Source organism: Gymnoscopelus braueri (assembly GCF_963280865.1).
Source record: "Gymnoscopelus braueri genome assembly, chromosome: 2".
Taxonomy (NCBI): domain Eukaryota; kingdom Metazoa; phylum Chordata; class Actinopteri; order Myctophiformes; family Myctophidae; genus Gymnoscopelus; species Gymnoscopelus braueri.
In genome coordinates this window covers 40,689,610-40,706,675 of record NC_137604.1, presented here as the reverse complement: position 1 = coordinate 40,706,675, position 17,066 = coordinate 40,689,610, and the positions used below count along the sequence as shown (strand labels likewise).

At 42.7% G+C, this 17,066-nt stretch overlaps 1 protein-coding gene across 2 annotated transcripts in view; it reads left to right on the top strand.

Annotated features, from left to right (window-relative positions):
- Positions 1–17,066, top strand: part of coro2aa (coronin 2Aa) — a 50,661-nt gene that overhangs the window by 13,842 nt on the left and 19,753 nt on the right. Inside the window, exon 1 of one of the 2 annotated variants that reach the window (XM_080449710.1) lies at positions 9,990–10,148. The exons of the other annotated variant lie outside the window; for it this stretch is intronic. The gene's annotated coding sequence lies outside the window, so the exon portion shown is untranslated. Of the gene's footprint in view, positions 1–9,989; positions 10,149–17,066 lie in introns of those variants that run through there. 2 annotated transcript variants of the gene reach the window in all.

Sequence of the window (17,066 nt, the reverse complement as noted above, 5' to 3'; positions counted from 1 at the left end):
CCTCGTTTCCAGGCTATGTGCATGCGTGTGTGCCGTGCGTTTGTGTGTGAAGGCTTGGGCCTGCACTCTCTGTGTAGGTGTTATGGGTATGTGAGATAGAATACCAACCAGGTGTTGCTATAACTAAATGATTGGAATGTCTATGATCTAATTCAAACGTCTGACACTGCTTTTTAATTAACTAGATTGTATTATAATCTAACAACATTACTGAATATCCTTATTGTTGACTGCATGTAAAGTTGGAATTTAGGAATGTATTCTGTATTGTTGAACTTGAAAGTCACTTTGAATGAGAATGTCAGCAAAGTGTGTGTGTGTGTGTGTGTGTGTGTGTGCGTGTGTGTGCGTGTGCGTGCGTGCGTGTGTGTGTTCACGCACGTGTACTGTATGTGTGTGTGCACGTGCATGCACGTGTACATACACGGATCAATCCGCATTAGCATTTCTTTCCTAATTTTGCTTTTAACTCTTGGCTGAACCAATAGATTCTTGGCTGTAAAAGCAATCACTCAAGCCTGAGTTGATGTAAGTGTTTTGTCGCAATACCACTGAATGCGAAGCGTGTCAAGTAACTGTGTCCATGCAGGCCTTTCAGTGAATCATCCATGACGGCATGGAGTCCATTGCACAGGCATGCTGACATGATGTGACTACAATGCATAGGGAGTTAGATCACAAATTAATCACACGTTGTCCTTTTGTAATACACATTAAGATCCTCAGTGTTAATTTAACCCTGAGACCGAATGGACCCGTAAGGGTGTGCACTCTTAGGGTTACAAATTAATGAATTAACACTGAGGATTTTACTGTGTACATCCATCTGGTGAGAGGTGGCTCTTTTCCAGTAAAAGGTAATCACTGACGAGTGTTTATCCGATGAACAATGAAGACCTCATCAGATGCTTTGATTCCTACATCACTCAGCCCCATTACGTTTAATGTTTCCTGTGATGTTCCTTGCGCACGACAAAGTCAAAAGAGCAGTAAATGTGTAGCCTCGCAAAGTGCAATGCAATTTTGCAAAGGCAGATTCGTCTGGAACCAGGCTAGTAAATGTGTACAGTAAGTAGTGAAAACTGTGAGAAATTACAATAAATCTCCCATGTCATTGCACCAAAACTACAGTATCGCTGGTCTAGAAGGGGATATTGATAGCATTTACTATCAGTAGTATCTGTCGTGAAATCGAACCCCAGGTCATTCACATGACTTTCAAAACATAAGATGCAGTTTGTGCTTTTTACAGCATTTCCCTACACCTTTTTGAATATTCAATTTTACAAACTTACACAATGAATCGATCACATCATTATTCTAGACCAGGGGTGGGCAAGATTTATTTCCAGGGGGCCATACTGACTTCGATAAAGTGAGTGAAGGGCCACACATTGTACAATTGAATTGAAACGTGAAACACATGGTGCTGAATTATGTTAAAGCTGCATGAATTTGGTAGACAGTAGCCTACCTTACTACAATAAGGTACAATAAGGTACTTTTTTACAGCTGTACTGTATCACTCTGGTGTACTCTGGCCTTACAATAAAAAGATTACTTGCATAAAACAATCCACGTCAATGCCGTATCAACTTTTAAATGAGCCTATACATTTAGACAATATCTTATCTTGTCTGATATGCACCACTCCATAGGTCACTGATCAAACACATTGCAAGTGTCTCAAGGTTGACTGTTTCACTGTTACATTATAAACATAAAACATTTGAGTACATACGGATGGAGGAATGAGTCGAGTTAAATATTTTTTTCTCAAAACCATTAACATATGGCAGCCTTTTAGAATGTAAATATCTATATTTGGGGGGGGGGGGTGCATTTTGTTTTTCTTTGAGGACTTGGCGGGCCGGATTAAGATGGTCAAAGGGCCGGGTCCGGCCCCCGGGACGTAAATTGCCCAGGTGTGTTCTAGACCGTTGACCTCAGGGTACCCGTATAATCGGGGCCATGCAAGTCGAGATTACACTCCCCACCGGTTGTGCAATACTCCTGTTGTCTGATATACCTGTTGTAGCCGTTGTCAGCTCCTCGCTCATTGCGTTCTTCTTTGCGCTTGCGCTTTGTTTTGCTACTTACCTATGAGCACAGATATATTAGATAAGTGGCGCAAAGGTGACGCAAAGCTCAGGCAATCAGTAAAGCCAATTAGGGAAGCCGGTGTCCATCCCAACAAACATACAGAGATTCAGTATGTCCTCCACAGACAGCAGAAAGACATACAGATATTCGTGTTTTTTGCGTTCTCCGAAACCTTAACACGCTGTCATCATTCATATCGGTGATGCGGCACAAACATGACGTGAAGCTCATCCAATCAGTTAAGGCTACAGGCAGCGGCGGACTGGCCATTTGGCGTACCGGGCAAATGCCCGGTGGGCCGCTGGGCCAGTGGGCCCAAAAAAAAACGCTCCCGTTTTAGGATTATTACGGTCATTTTCGGGTCGCGCGGGCGAATTATTAGTTATGTTAATGTTTGGGCTGGGATGCTTTCCAGCCCGGGGGGTTGTTCGGACCAAAATGCCAGGGCTGAATTTTGGTCCCAGTCCGGCTTTTTTCGGTTCTCAGAAACTGTTGGGCCGATCGAATTGCCACTCGGCAATGACATGTGTCTCATAGGACAGACACACATGCCAAGTTTGAGGCCGTTTGGCGCCTGAGTTATGCCTGGGACAGTCAGACAAACAGACAGCCAGACACAGTTTTTGCGAATTAATGGATAGATTACAGCAGAGCAGCTGATGGCTGATGGCAAAATGTAAAGGTGTGTGTGTGTGTGTGTGTGTGTGTGTGTGTGTGTGTGTGTGTGTGTGTGTGTGTGTGTGTGTGTGTGTGTGTGTGTGTGTGTGTGTGTGTGTGTGCGCACACACGTGCGTGCGTGCTTTTCTTTGCCAGGTTGAGACTAGTGCAAATGCAGATTCCTAGCCAAGAGATGCATTGAAATACTTACTCACAGTTTGGCTTGTTAAGACACATGGGCAGATTATGATCTTAAATTTCATTATTGCTCTTGTGACATCTTCATTGTGTGTGTGTGTGTGTGTGTGTGTGAGAGAGAGAGAGAGAGAGAGAAGTATCTTTCTTTACATAAACTTTACATGAGCTTATAAAATACCATGTGGTTTCTTGTGCCAGCTGATAATTCAATAATTGCACTGTTGTACAGTAGATTCTTACATCAGCTGCTGTTGAGGAGCACCTGTCTTTGTGTCAAAATAATATTCCAATCACTGTATGTGTGTGAATGGGAAGTCTGCCTGAATTTAGTTTTGAAGGACGCCATAGAAACTCCCCAATTTAACAAAATTGTACCTAGTATTGTTCCATTAATGATCATTTCACCGATCAGCTTACTGTTCATTTCAAATTAATACTTTTCAGACATAATACCACACGCAACATACGTTGAGGGGGGCTCCCCCGGGGCTCACTGAGTAAGGGCACATACCACATGTAAATAAGGATATAGTCCCTCCCACAGCTGGCCCATGTTCAAATCTGACCCGTGGCTCTTGGAGACATGTCATTCACACTCTCTCTCCTGCACTCTCTGTCTCTCTGTTCACTGTCTGTGATATTACATGCAAAACTGGTATGATGCATGTAAAGCTAGTTACGACACAGGATCTTTAAGCATTTTCAGTTTATAGACTGAGATCGTAGAGATTTAATTAAACGTTTTTTTGGACGCTGATCTTATTCTTGACTCTTGAGGTAACTTGAGGTAACCCACTTAAGACATATTGCCTATTTCACATCAACATCTACAGCTGGTCTTCAGCTGCCCATTGTGTGATCAATTCTCCGACATCTTCTAAATTTAATAGGAGCCTTTCACAGAATGTGTGTTGAGTGGTCAGGGCTTACAAGTTACATGTCACCATGTTGGAAGAATGACGAGAAAAGAGAAATGGTAATGTTATCACCGGTTCATGTCTGCTCTTTGTTCCTATTTTTGCATAATACTATATTGTCTATTTTAAACATCGCTAACACAAACACATTATGTATCTTCCTTGTTCAATAAGGGAGGAACAGGTGATAAAATTACAACTTCTTTTTTTGTGTTGTTTTTTCACAACTTCCTCATAACAGTAAGGTTAAATCTTGTCAATGACTAGACTATATTGGCTGACCTATTGACAGTACATTTGTTTTATGAATAAAATTACCAGAAAGTTAATGGTGAATCAGCAAATGACCTATGCGTTGGAGTGGGTGTGGGTATTGTGCACTGCCAAACATCCAAACCAACCTAGGGAGCAACATGCAAATCCATGACAAATATGAAAAAAGGCTCTGCTCTATATTTTGTGCAGACGGATTGACATGAAAATCTTTGTGGAAGTAGTCAACCTCTCTGTTCTGATTTACTCTGGCAAGGAGTCATGTAGGCAAGAATGTAGGCCTATCTGTTTTTGATGGATATTTCTGTTTACATTGGACTACAATAGGACCATAGATGACTTATGCAACTTGTGCAATATTTGCCATGCACTTAAATGAGGGTACAAGTTGTACCCTCATTTAAGTGCATGTTAAATATTGCACACATGTACAACATGTCCCCTGTTGGTGAATACTTGGATATTGGCAGCTTAAATATACACATTAAGAGACATCAATGGAACAACCTCAAACGAATAATATAAAGCAACAGTACAATGTAAAACAATAGCCTCAATAGCCTAAATGTAATCTGTCTGTAAACATTGGCCGACCACAGATGAGATTACAACTATTATTGACTACCAGTGTTGGAAAAGTTCAAAACCAGTAATATATTACTTACTACATATTACTTGTTTAAAAAGTAATATCTTTACTTTACATATTATTCCCTGCCAAAAGTAACTAGTTCTTTATTACTTTACTTTACTTTTTTTTCTCGCCCCCAGCAATTGCATCCTTTCTCCCCAAAAGTCTGACTTTGCAGTTGTTTTTTCCTCTTTTCTGCAGCCTACATTGTAAAATCCTCATTGTTGATTTAACTCTGAAAAGTGTTCTGTACACATGACATGATGGGTCCATTTGGTTCCATTTGTACACTCATTTGAATTGAATTAACACTAAGACTTTTACTGTGTATGAATTCATAACTTATAGACTATCGGAACATAACTCGGACGGGGGCTGAGTAGGCACAAGCGAACTTCGCAACGTTCCGCACGGCAACTCGCGCACCACCAACTCGGTGGTGCCTTACGTGGCTCAAGTTCGCTTGAGACTGCGCCCCTCCGTCGCGGTCCAAAACTATACTTTATCTGCGAAAAATAAATAGTCGGCGGTTGTTGGAAAAAGTTGTGTCCCCAACGGGAGTCCAACCCGGAGGTGTGGATTGAGAGTCTAGTGATTAACGAGGCACGCCACTGAAGCCGGTGCTGAGATTGGGTATTTGGGCTGGTTTAGAATGTGACAACCCAGACCGTTCCCAACTCTTCTAATGTAGAGCGAAAGAAGCCCCGCCGGGGCTACTGAGATCCGGGGTAGGAAACACTGCTCGCATAATTCACACACAGACAAGTGCGCAACGTTTCCGTATCGGCTCTAGAGTGTAGACTTAGACCGGATCAGCAGCCTGCAAAGCAACTCGATCCCAACCAGTCTACCATTATATCAATGGACCAAAAGCAACACAGGATCAAATAAACACACTCAAGCCCAGAGTACCACCAAGGCTCGTGAAAAAAAGTAATAACTTACTTTTTTTATTATTACTCAAAACGTGAAAGTAATTAGTTACTTTACTAGTTACTGGAAAAAAAGTAATAATATTACTTTAAGTTACATATTACTTTAGTTACTTTCCAACACTGTTGACTACCTACTCAGTTGATACTTTACTCAAGTGACAACAGTTTTAGCTTGATTTGTGAATACTTCTTTGTCTGCCTGTAAGTCAATTAGACCAACAACAAAAGCCCCCAAAACAGGTAGCAGCTGAAGACATGATTAAATTAAAATATGAAGAGCTATCAGACAGCTTAAAGCAGATACTGTAGCATCACACAGTAGCAGGGTTTCACATGACTGATGTTATTAAAGGTGCTGTGTTTATGCAAATGTTGTTTTGTTTGTTAAAAAGTAAAAACTCTGAGAGTATTCACTGCTATAGAGTGTTTATTTAGTAACAAAACATTCTACAGCATCTCTCCAGCTCTTTGATAAACAGAAAATAAATGTTCAGGTGTGTCACCGATTTCATCCAATCTAATCCAATTTCATCCAATTTCACTTGTTTATCCTGTATCCATTATGAGTTCTCTCTCCTGATTGGATGAAATTGGCATCCTGACTTGAACATATTATTGTTATTGTTGTGTTATCGTTTCTGAGAACGCAACAAACACTCTGTAGCAATGATTATGATGGGAACACAGAGCTATTTGGCACCTTATGCATTCATGAACGTCAATGAGGGAAAACATTAACCACCTAAGCCCTCTATTCTAAGACAGACCTAGTGCTCGGGCTGCTTTTTTGCCTAGTCTACACCAAAACACTTTGCCAAAAATAAAACTTGAAGATCAGCTATTTTGGGTGAATGCTGTTCCCCCCAGAATAGGCATATGCTGGGGTTGAAGTGGTTAAAGCAGAAATGTACAAAATTCTTTGAAGCTTCTCCACGTCGCCAGGGCACTTTGAACGCAAGGAAACTGAAAAGTAGGTCTGCACTTGGCACTGAAACCAGGTGTTTTACCGTCAAAACGGAGGCAACCTGTTCAACAGAAACAACAAAGGGAGGAGTGAGGGGCAGCCATTAGGGCTCAGCAGGCCTCGTTTCTCACCATAGATAATAGCCTGACTGTGTTTGATGTGTGATTACAGACCAGCAAGTCTTTTACCTGAGATCGCTGGTTCTCAACCCGTTGGCCAGGGCCCACCGGTGAGCCGTGACGATGTTGCAAGTGGATATTGCAAATCATTAAAATGATTTGGGGGCCCAAAGATTTTAACGATACAAAGATTTAATGATAATATGACATTGAAATTAATACATTATTGCAGAAACATTTTCATGGTATTTCTTTCTTCAAAACCTTGAAAGAAATGTGTTTTCATTCTGATACCCATAAATAGGAGCCTTAATACCACGTTAGTTTTGTTGATCCAAGCCGTAACACAATTGATTGATTGAACATTGAAATAAACACCCATTTGACCACGTAACATGTTACGCGGTTACAATGGCGGGGCCTCCTCGAATACTTTCGAGATTTTCAAGTGGTACCCTGATCCAGAAAGGAACCACGGGTGTGTTCTACCGTGTTAACACTTTATACGTAGTGTGATCTGCAGAAAATCATCGTAGCCAAGCGTAGCCGTCCAGAAACCGACCGAGGAAGTGTATCTGATACGCAGGAGGAGGGGCTGGGGGCAGCAAGAATGTAAACTTCAAATAGCCTTTTTCATGTGGTAACGTGGCGTCTGAGGTGCAGGCTTATGTGTGGCTATTGTCTTGAGGTGATAATGACCGCTGGCCATTGGAGCAACTACGTAACAATAGATCGGCTATTTCATTCGGTGACCACGCGCCCGCGTACATACGCGCACATGTGCGCGTGCAGTGCACGTGCCGTGAAAAACCTAGAACACACCACTGTTGAGAACCCCTGCTTTAGATCTTTTGCACAGACTCCCAAGCTATTAGAACCCAAGATCTTTACTCATTGATAATGGACTGGGGGACACACATTTTATTTCATTTAAAAAAAAAGAAAAAAGTATTTACTTCCGACCTATAAAAGCAGGGCCGTGACCCAAAATGGGCCCAGAGCCTATGTCTGGGAGACAAAAGAGTAGGTAGTGATCAGGGCTTTGGTCTTACATGATGGTTCTGCTGCCAGCTCAACATGTCATAAATCAGTGCTGTGTGCGTTGTCTTCTTTAATAAGCACTCAGAGTGGGTGGGTGGGTGTAGTGACACCGGCTGATTGCTCCACTGTCGGCCGCTTCCTATGGTAGTATTTGACGGGCCATTGGCAGAGATTACTAACTTGTCCGTGCTCGAATGCTCATGTGCATGCATGGGTATGTGTGCACAGTGGAACGTTGATGTCCTAATGAGAATGGAACGGTGAGGGAAATTGTCCAAATTTCACACATCCTAATTTCTACAATAAACAATTTTTGGGTTAGGTGTTAAGTGTAGTACGGGTTATTGCCCCAGAATTAGTTCCCATGTGCACCACTAGCAGCTACTTATTCACACTTTAAAGTTCTTCTTGGCAATAGCCAGGTCTTTATTATGTATATTTTACAAACTGACAGGTTTTAGTGGTAAAAGGTGGACTCATACATTATCCACTGTTCTGTGTGTGTGTGTGTGTGTGTGTGTGTGTGTGTGTGTGTGTGTGTGTGTGTGTGTGTGTGTGTGTGTGTGTGTGTGTGTGTGTGTGTGTGTGTGTGTGTGTGTGTGTGTGTATGTGTGTGTGTGTGTGTGTGTGTGTGTGTGTGTGTGTGTGTGTGTGTGTGTGCGCGCGTTATGTGTGTGTTGTGCACATACTGATAAAAAAAAGTATTTTTTAAAGCGTCCCCTAGTTTTGCTCTATGGGACACTACTGTCAGTTTCCCACATTTCTACCAATTTATCAGTACTATCCCTTATCTTGTTCACTTCTACTAGACGCTACATGAACTCTGGACCCGAAGGCGTATGTGCTGGTGGTAGCTGTGCATTTGTGGTCAGCTTTGTAACAAGTTTGTATGTGTTCATGTTCGTGCCTGTGCTCTTGACAAATCTACGTGCATGCATGCGTGTTTTGTGCAATAAACACAATCGACCAGGCTGTCCTCTCCGCACCCCTGTTTGACCATGTGAAGGCCAGCTGTCAATAGCCAAACGTTTTCATTCCCCTCCTGACTGACGTGTTCTTATTGACCACTGGCCGTCCCATATCTCCTCTCTCTCTCTCTCTCTCTCTCTCTCTCTCTCTCTCTCTCTCTCTCTCTCTCTCTCTCTCTCTCTCTCTCTCTCTCTCCTATAGTCCCCAGTACTAATGTGCCATTATGTCATGTTTCTACATGGGCTCAGATCATTTACCCAGCATCATTTGTGGATCATTTGTCCACACAGCCAGCAGACTCATGCTGGCTGGGCTTTGGTGGGATGTTTCACACACAAAACAAAACCCATCCAACCCTCATGCATTGTGGCGGTATTTGATATTTTAATATCAGCCACTGTGTGGAACTATCAGGTTGGCATACTGTAGCTGTGTGTTCAGAAGTCACAGCTTCATTAGTTCCCCAATCTACAGCTAGTTAAAATAACTGTCATACTAGTAGGTCATTTTGTTACTGAGACGGACTGAAACAGGAAAAGAAAATACATGAAAGAAGGACTGCTTGCCCCCCCCCCTCCCCCCATTTCCAAGATAGAAGGAAGAATCCTGATTGAGCAAATACTGTGGAGGTGTGGAGAGACAGAGAGAGGGAGCGGGAGTGGCATTTCAAGAAAGAGAGGGAGTGTGTGATTACCTGCCTCTCTCGCTCTCCTCAGGCGCCTCCCTTTTTAGGGAGTGTACACACACACTCACACACACACTCACACACTCTCCCCTGCTTGCTCTCACACACTGGCACTCACCCATGTATAGTGCACATAGGGCTCTTGTTCGCTACTGTTCTGACGCGTTTGGATATTGTACATAGGACGCTATAGGTTAGCCTATTGGTTGTCTTCTGCTGGACTAGGGTCAGTGTGTGTCAGGTTTACTGATGCACGTGCGCGGGGGCGCGCACACACACACACACACACACACACACACACACACACACATACAGTACACACACACACACACACACACACACACACACACACACACAAACACACACGCACACACACAGTGGATGTTCACTCTCTCTTAGAAATCTGTGTGTGTAACTGCTGGAGTTTATGTGTGTGTGCTGAGGGTCAGAATCTTCCCATGTGCTTGAGGAAGAGGAAGAGGGAGTGAGAAGAGTGATTTGTGGCTCTAGCACCTCTGGAACTGAAAGACAGACAGACAGACAGACAGACAGACTGACTGACTGACAGACAGACAGACTTTACCTTCTCTCACTCGTGGAGCCATCGCTCTCTTATCCTCTGTGCCTGTTTGCCCTCTGCACTGCCATCTGACAGGGTAAGTAATGAACACCTACACAATCTGGCTCTCTTTTTCTCTCGTCTCACTGTCCCTCTCTCACGCTGTTGTCCGCTCTACGTACACAGTCAAATCCGGAGTGTTGATTTAACTCTGACAGTGTATTACGGGTGACGGGTAAATATTTACACTATCCAGAGAGTTAAATTGAAATGTCCATTTTGCTCATCTCTTCTGGACCTTTTTTTCTGATCATCTTTATCTGGTAAGCTGTGGCACTGAGCACTGCTGTCCGGAATCCTGTGCATGTGCTTGTGCGGACATGCGAGCGCATGAGCTCACCTTTGGCCTGGGGGTTGAAAGTCAGGCGTGTGTGTGCTGATGCTTGTGTGCATATTGGCGTGTGTCTGTGTAGTTCTTAAATTTTTGGGGGGTGAGTAACGACAAGCTTGAACAAGACGGCAAGAGGAATCACCCTTCAAAAGAAACACCTTAAAGGACTACGTGTCTAGATTTGAAAATGCACCATTTTCCAAGCTGTCCTAAAGCTACGTATTTGATAGCTGTTGTTACACTACACTTCTGCACGGAACAGAAACACATTATGTGTGAAACAAAACAAAAGAAAGTACAATAGCATAGCACTGATGCAGGCATCTACTGTGTATGGCATACGGTATATGGCACTTAGGCCTGTGGCAAATGTTTCATATGGAACCATTTGGTTCTGTTAAAAACATCCATGTAGGTTCTTTGTAACCACATACACAGTAAATACTTAGTTACAAATGGATAAATGAACACTGAGGAATTTAAAGGTTCCATGATGGAGTCCTAGTCAATAGCCTTCTATACTTCTTGGGAGTCTGTCTTTATAGACCCATCACTATGTATGTGCTGTAGGCTGAAGAGAGCAATCGTACCTTGTTCAGTCAGTCCCATATAGAAGTTCAGAATTGTCAGAAGCATTCTAGTGGATTGTTGTTGTGTTTGTATGTTTATTTTATGCCCCCCATACCTACATATCAATTACCCGTCTTGGTTTTCCTTCTTCTTTTTGCTGACTACAACAAATCGTTGTAAAAAAAATAGCAATTCTGAGGTTGACACTGAAGCCGTTTCTTAGGTTGAGTGATATCATCTACTACTGTACCCGGGCCGGGTGTAACAGTGTAAAATCACAGCTGGCTTTTTAATGGCGACATCCATCCTCCAGGACATACATAGTGAATTATGTGGCCTGACTGGAGCGCCATTCATCAAGATTAGCTTAGTGTGTGATGTCTTCTCATGTCTAAATGACTCGACCTGTGAGCTAGCAGTCCACTTTATGTGCTGAGAGGTAGGTTATACAGTATATGTCTCCTGCCAGCTTTCAATAGAGCTTTATGTGTAGATTAAATCCACATGCATAGATCTGTCCATCTTTACATTTTGTTTAGGCCTACATGGACTCCTGAATAATTTGTCTGCTTGGGAACTGTGTAGAGTAGACTTAAGAATGAAGACATTGGTCTCATTCCATTCATATCGCCACACCCCATCTACAGTACCTTACTCCTATATTAGTTAAACATTACTTGACTTTTGTGAGGTTGTATATTCGTACAGCCATAAAAATCAGCAAAGGAATAAGAGTATTATCTGTAGATGTGAATGTATGGAGCTGTATCTCAGCGAGTCTTAAGTTTGTATAAAAATGAAAAGAATGGCTTTATTGCATGAAGGTAAATGTGTTGACAATAGGATGTTGTAACCAATGCACTAGTATGTTTTTTACTTGGGAGAAACTGTGTGTGTGTGTGTGTGTGTGTGTGTGTGTGTGTGTGTGTGTGTGTGTGTGTGTGTGTGTGTGTGTGTGTGTGTGTGTGTGTGTGTGTGTGTGTGTGTGTGTGTGTGTGTGCGCGCATGCATGCGTGTGCATGCTTTTGCATGTGCAGATAAGCATGCATTATAAATAAGTGTGTCATAATCTTACAGTACATACCATGGTAAATAAGAGGAACAACTTATCTTTTTTTAAGGACAGCTCATGTGAAATGGGGGTAAATATGAAAAGAAATAACTTGTGGACCGTCATTCACACACACACACACACACACACACACACACACACACACACACACACACACACACACACACACACACACACACACACACACACACACACACACACACACACACACACACACACACACACACACACACACACACACACACACACACACACACACACAGATGCATTCTTAACTTTCTCACAATGGATGTTTGCCCATTGATATGGCTGACAGGTGCTGAAGGCTGTGATATTACATTTCAGTAGCTGTTGGTCTGACACATGTACCCCCCCCCCCCCCACCCACACACACGTCCAAACAACACACACACATTCACTCAGCCAGTCTACGGGGACCTGCTTTTTACACGTGCGTTCCGTAGTGTGACTCGCCTATTGTATTTCCTGTCTAGCTGTTATCCCCTTACAAGGCCAATGCTCACAGACAGTGTGTGACATCAGACAGGTCAGAGTAGCGTACCGTAGTAGACTATGAGTGAGAATGCATGCACTCACACATCACTTAATACTCACAGGCACGCATGCGCAGACGTACACCTACGCAACATATGTTCCCACCTGTACGGCTTGGGTCTTGAATTTCGCTCTGAGCGCTTACAAAACACAGAACAGGTAATCCAACTTGGGGGACATTGCAGGGGGGCTGGGGTTGTACTGCAGGCTTGGCTGGTTGCCAGGAAGGTTTTGGGAACTGGGGTTGGAGAAGGGGAGTTACTAGTGTCATGAAGACGTGATGAGGGGAATAGACATGTGTATTGATAAATTAAGCCTTTATTACACTTGGTTGTGTCCCGGTGTCCGCGATGCGTTGTGAGCTTATAGATTTCCCATTTTCGGGGCGGCGACACCCGCGCACCACTAAGTATAACTTAACCTTGAGATGCGGAGGTTTTGTTGGTGACTAATACTGACTATTAGGTGTATTGGAAGAGCGGTGTACTGGAAGTGGAGTATATTGTTGGGGGCCTTGAGATTAAGGAGGTTTTGATGTCAGAGGCTCACAGCTTCAGGTGCAGTAAGAGCCAGCTATGTAGCCAGTATCTTCACACTGTAGGTGAACTCTGAACTCTCCTTCCCACTGGTACAATTTGCTGGTACTGCCATACAGTGGAGAAGTGGCTGTTAATGTTTTATGGTGCACGTTTAAGGGGACAGGATAGCATGAAGGGAGGAAAAGATTTGTTATATGGACTGACTCCGCAAACTTGTACATTCAGACAACTCCGCAAACAACAGTCGTATCAGAATCTCACGAATTCACCATACCTATGCATGTATTAGGAAGTACATAGGAACTTCATCTGAATTTCATCTGTAGACCTCAGACCCACTTTTTTTAAAACAGCGTGGCAGCTAAGGGGACGGATGGTTAGAATGAGAAGGTCTGTGTGTGTGTATGTATGTCTGTCTGTACATTTGTCCATGTCTAATCTCTGAAACCACGTGATAAATCGGCACCAAATTTCACTTTTTAGAAGTTTATAACCTTGATGTTTTTTTTGTTTTTTTTTACTGGAGGTCAATAGTGGTCCGATTGGGCTAAAACCAAAACTGATGTCAGATGACTGATGTCATAGACTGGCCACATGATGTCTGACATCCATATGGAAGGCACACCGTTATTAGACTCCATCTAGCTGTATCAGTGTCTGAATTATGCCTTCTCAGGAATGATACAAGAGCGTAAACTAACAACTGACAGACAGACACACAGACACACACACAGACAGACAGACAGACAGACAGACAGACAGGACAGGTTATAATCCCCTACTCTGCTACTCTGCATGCCCTGTAATAAGCCATACACAAGTAACCTAATATTACGGCTCCCATGGGTCAGTGCCATTGTGTTCAGAAATTATTCTTGTGATCCTCAAATAGACATAAAGGTGCCCAGACCAGAAATAGAAGTGACCAGAGGTTGAAGTGGTTGAACTGGACCCCTAACAGAGGGATAACTAACTACTGCACTCTCCTCTCACATTGTGCCACATTGAGACATGAAGCCTGTCTAGAAGCTAATTCCTGCATCGTGCCACCGCGCCGTCAGCGAGGCTGGCTGACAGCGTCGTTTTGATCAGCAAGAAGCAGTGTTAAAAATAGCCAGTGAGCAGTGTTTTCATCATCACTTCTGTGTTGAGAACCAAACGGGCTAGCTGTCACGCAGCATGCTGAGCACCTGCTGTTAAATCCCTGCAGAAATGGAACTTCATGGCTCAGCGTAACAGAGTGTGTGTGTGTGTGTGTGTGTGTGTGTGTGTGTGTGTGTGTGTGTGTGTGTGTGTGTGTGTGTGTGTGTGTGTGTGTGTGTGTGTGTGTGTGTGTGTGTGTGTGTGTGTGTGTGTGTGTGTGTGTGTGTGTGTGATTGTGTGTGTGTGTGTGTGGGCGGGGGGTGTAGTCACAACCTACCTAGCATCCAGAGAATTTCAACTATTCATGTCACATTCACTTAAATCAACATTAGTTGGTAATGATCATGGCACTCCTTTTTGGTTGTGCTCCCCCCCCCCCACACACACACACACACACACACACACACACACACACACACTCAAGATTAGCTATACCAACTGCTGTCTGCCCCCTTCATATCTGCTGAGTCAGCAAAGACTCTGGCCAATCTTGAACTCCAGGCAGGATTGTAGGCTATCATCACATACAGTACTGCTTCTGACAAGTACTGCATGTGCTCAGTTCACCCCGGATACAAATATTTGCAAGTAATTAATCATTAGAGCAATCAATCTTCAATCCAGCATATTCCACTTGTCATGTAGAGTTAGGCCATATTATCTACACTCTGCCATGCTGTCTTGTCAGCAGCCTGAGTGTACAAGTTCCTGTCTCTCCACTTTTTGTAATCACGGTTAATCACCAGTACTAAATGTGACTGTAACCGAACTCTTAGTTTGAAGAATTTATGATTTTTTCTTTTGAAGCTGAGTCAGCCGGTCATTCCTGACTGACGCACTTCATGGAGTCAGCCTCATTTCTCTTTGATGATTCTTTGAAGGTGTCGATAGACGAGCCAATGGTTTTCTGGTGGTAGAACAGGGCAGGTGGGTTAAAAAAAAAAAAAAAGGGGTGTGAATGATTATGTATACATGTATGCATTCACTTTCCATTGCATACATACTGTCACATGCATGCACACACAATAACCAAAGCTTCCTTGTACGAAATGCAACAATTCATGGATAACTGCTGCTCTATGTTCACACACACACACACACACACACACACACACACACACACACACACACACACACACACACACACACACACACACACACACACACGCATGCACTTGCGTGCAGACACACATGCGCGCACATGTGCACAACTATAACTGATCACAGAAGTAGGCAACATAGGAGCAGAATAGAAATAGATAGAAAACATGATTGTCAGAGATACAGTACAAACTAGTTACTTGATAAGGAGAAAACACAGAGAAAACATAAACACATCTGTGATTACACAGCTTAAGAGTAATTAAGTATAGTTAAAAGATTATGTACAGACGGATGTGGGTCATGCTTCGGGCAGATTACAATAGCAAAGTTTGCATTTTTCATGACTAATCTTGAAGAAAAACAGTCAAATCCATCTGATGAATATCATCATTTAGTTTGATTCAATGACTTCTTGGTTGCTGGTGTTGGACTGTGCATAGCGAATGACCAATCATAATCATTCTCAGCAATGTGCTCATTGATTCCTATGAGTGAGGAACAGAAAATAATTCCCAGTAGCAAGCTATTGAAGTTAAATGTGGCATATATCTGGTGAAACTATGTAACTCTTGTTTTGTTTTATTGATATCACAATACATATTGCCGAACAAAACAAGTCCAGAATGAATAAATTGATTCCAAAATTAAAGTGGGATACGTGTAGACTGACAGATGCCCTTTAACAAACCGGGGTCATCCCTATGTTCCCCACTTACCTTAGGGTTAGGGTTAGGGTTAAGTTTAGGCTTAGGGTTAGGGTTAGGGTTAGGTAAGTGGGGAATATAGAACCCGGGGAACATAGAACCCGGGGAACATACGAACCACATTCTCCACTGTTTGTCGTTTTGTTCGGGTTGGTCAGAAGAAAGATTCAGAACAGTTTGGTCTTTATCATTTACCTCAGCGTGCTTTGTTTTCTATAAGCTAGAGGGAGTTCCATTATTGTGAACAGTGCAAAAGCGGCAGCAGCTGGGGACGGTTTGTCTTCGCGTTGGAGTGACAGTGTCCTGAGGCGGGTTTGAGTCACACACCTGAGAAAGGTTAACGAAGCTCTCTCTCTAAAGGTGATTAGGCTGGCCAGAACATTCCAGAGTGACAGCACTGGGATGCCTCCACGAGCCTGGGGGTAGAAGACGATAGGGGGAAGAGTAAATGGAGATGTTGAGCGTCTCGAACCACGGCCACCCTCTCTGTCTGTGTCTGTCTGTTTTACTCTGGACTTGGCTCACTGTTTATACCAGACATACCAGACCCTAGCTTTAAGGTTCATTCCCCTGTAGGGCTTGTATGATTGTAGCCAAAATGATAATCCCAATAACCTTGCAAGATTTTGTGGTCACGAAATGAAATTAATTTGGGTTTGTTTTTTTAAGTGTATTGACATACTATGATTATTGGAGAATAAGTTGCAATATATTATTATACTTAAGTATTACAATATATATTAGAGTGGCACTTTGTAACTTTTTATTTATTTAAATGTAATTTTGTCCAATCTGTACGGTGCAGTATGTTCTATGTTATCAATTGTTTTTATTATCATATCAGCAATATAATTATGTTTAAATGAATACATTTTCAACAAAAACAAGATACAAACACATACACAACTTGAAAACAACACAGAAGGTTAAATAAAAT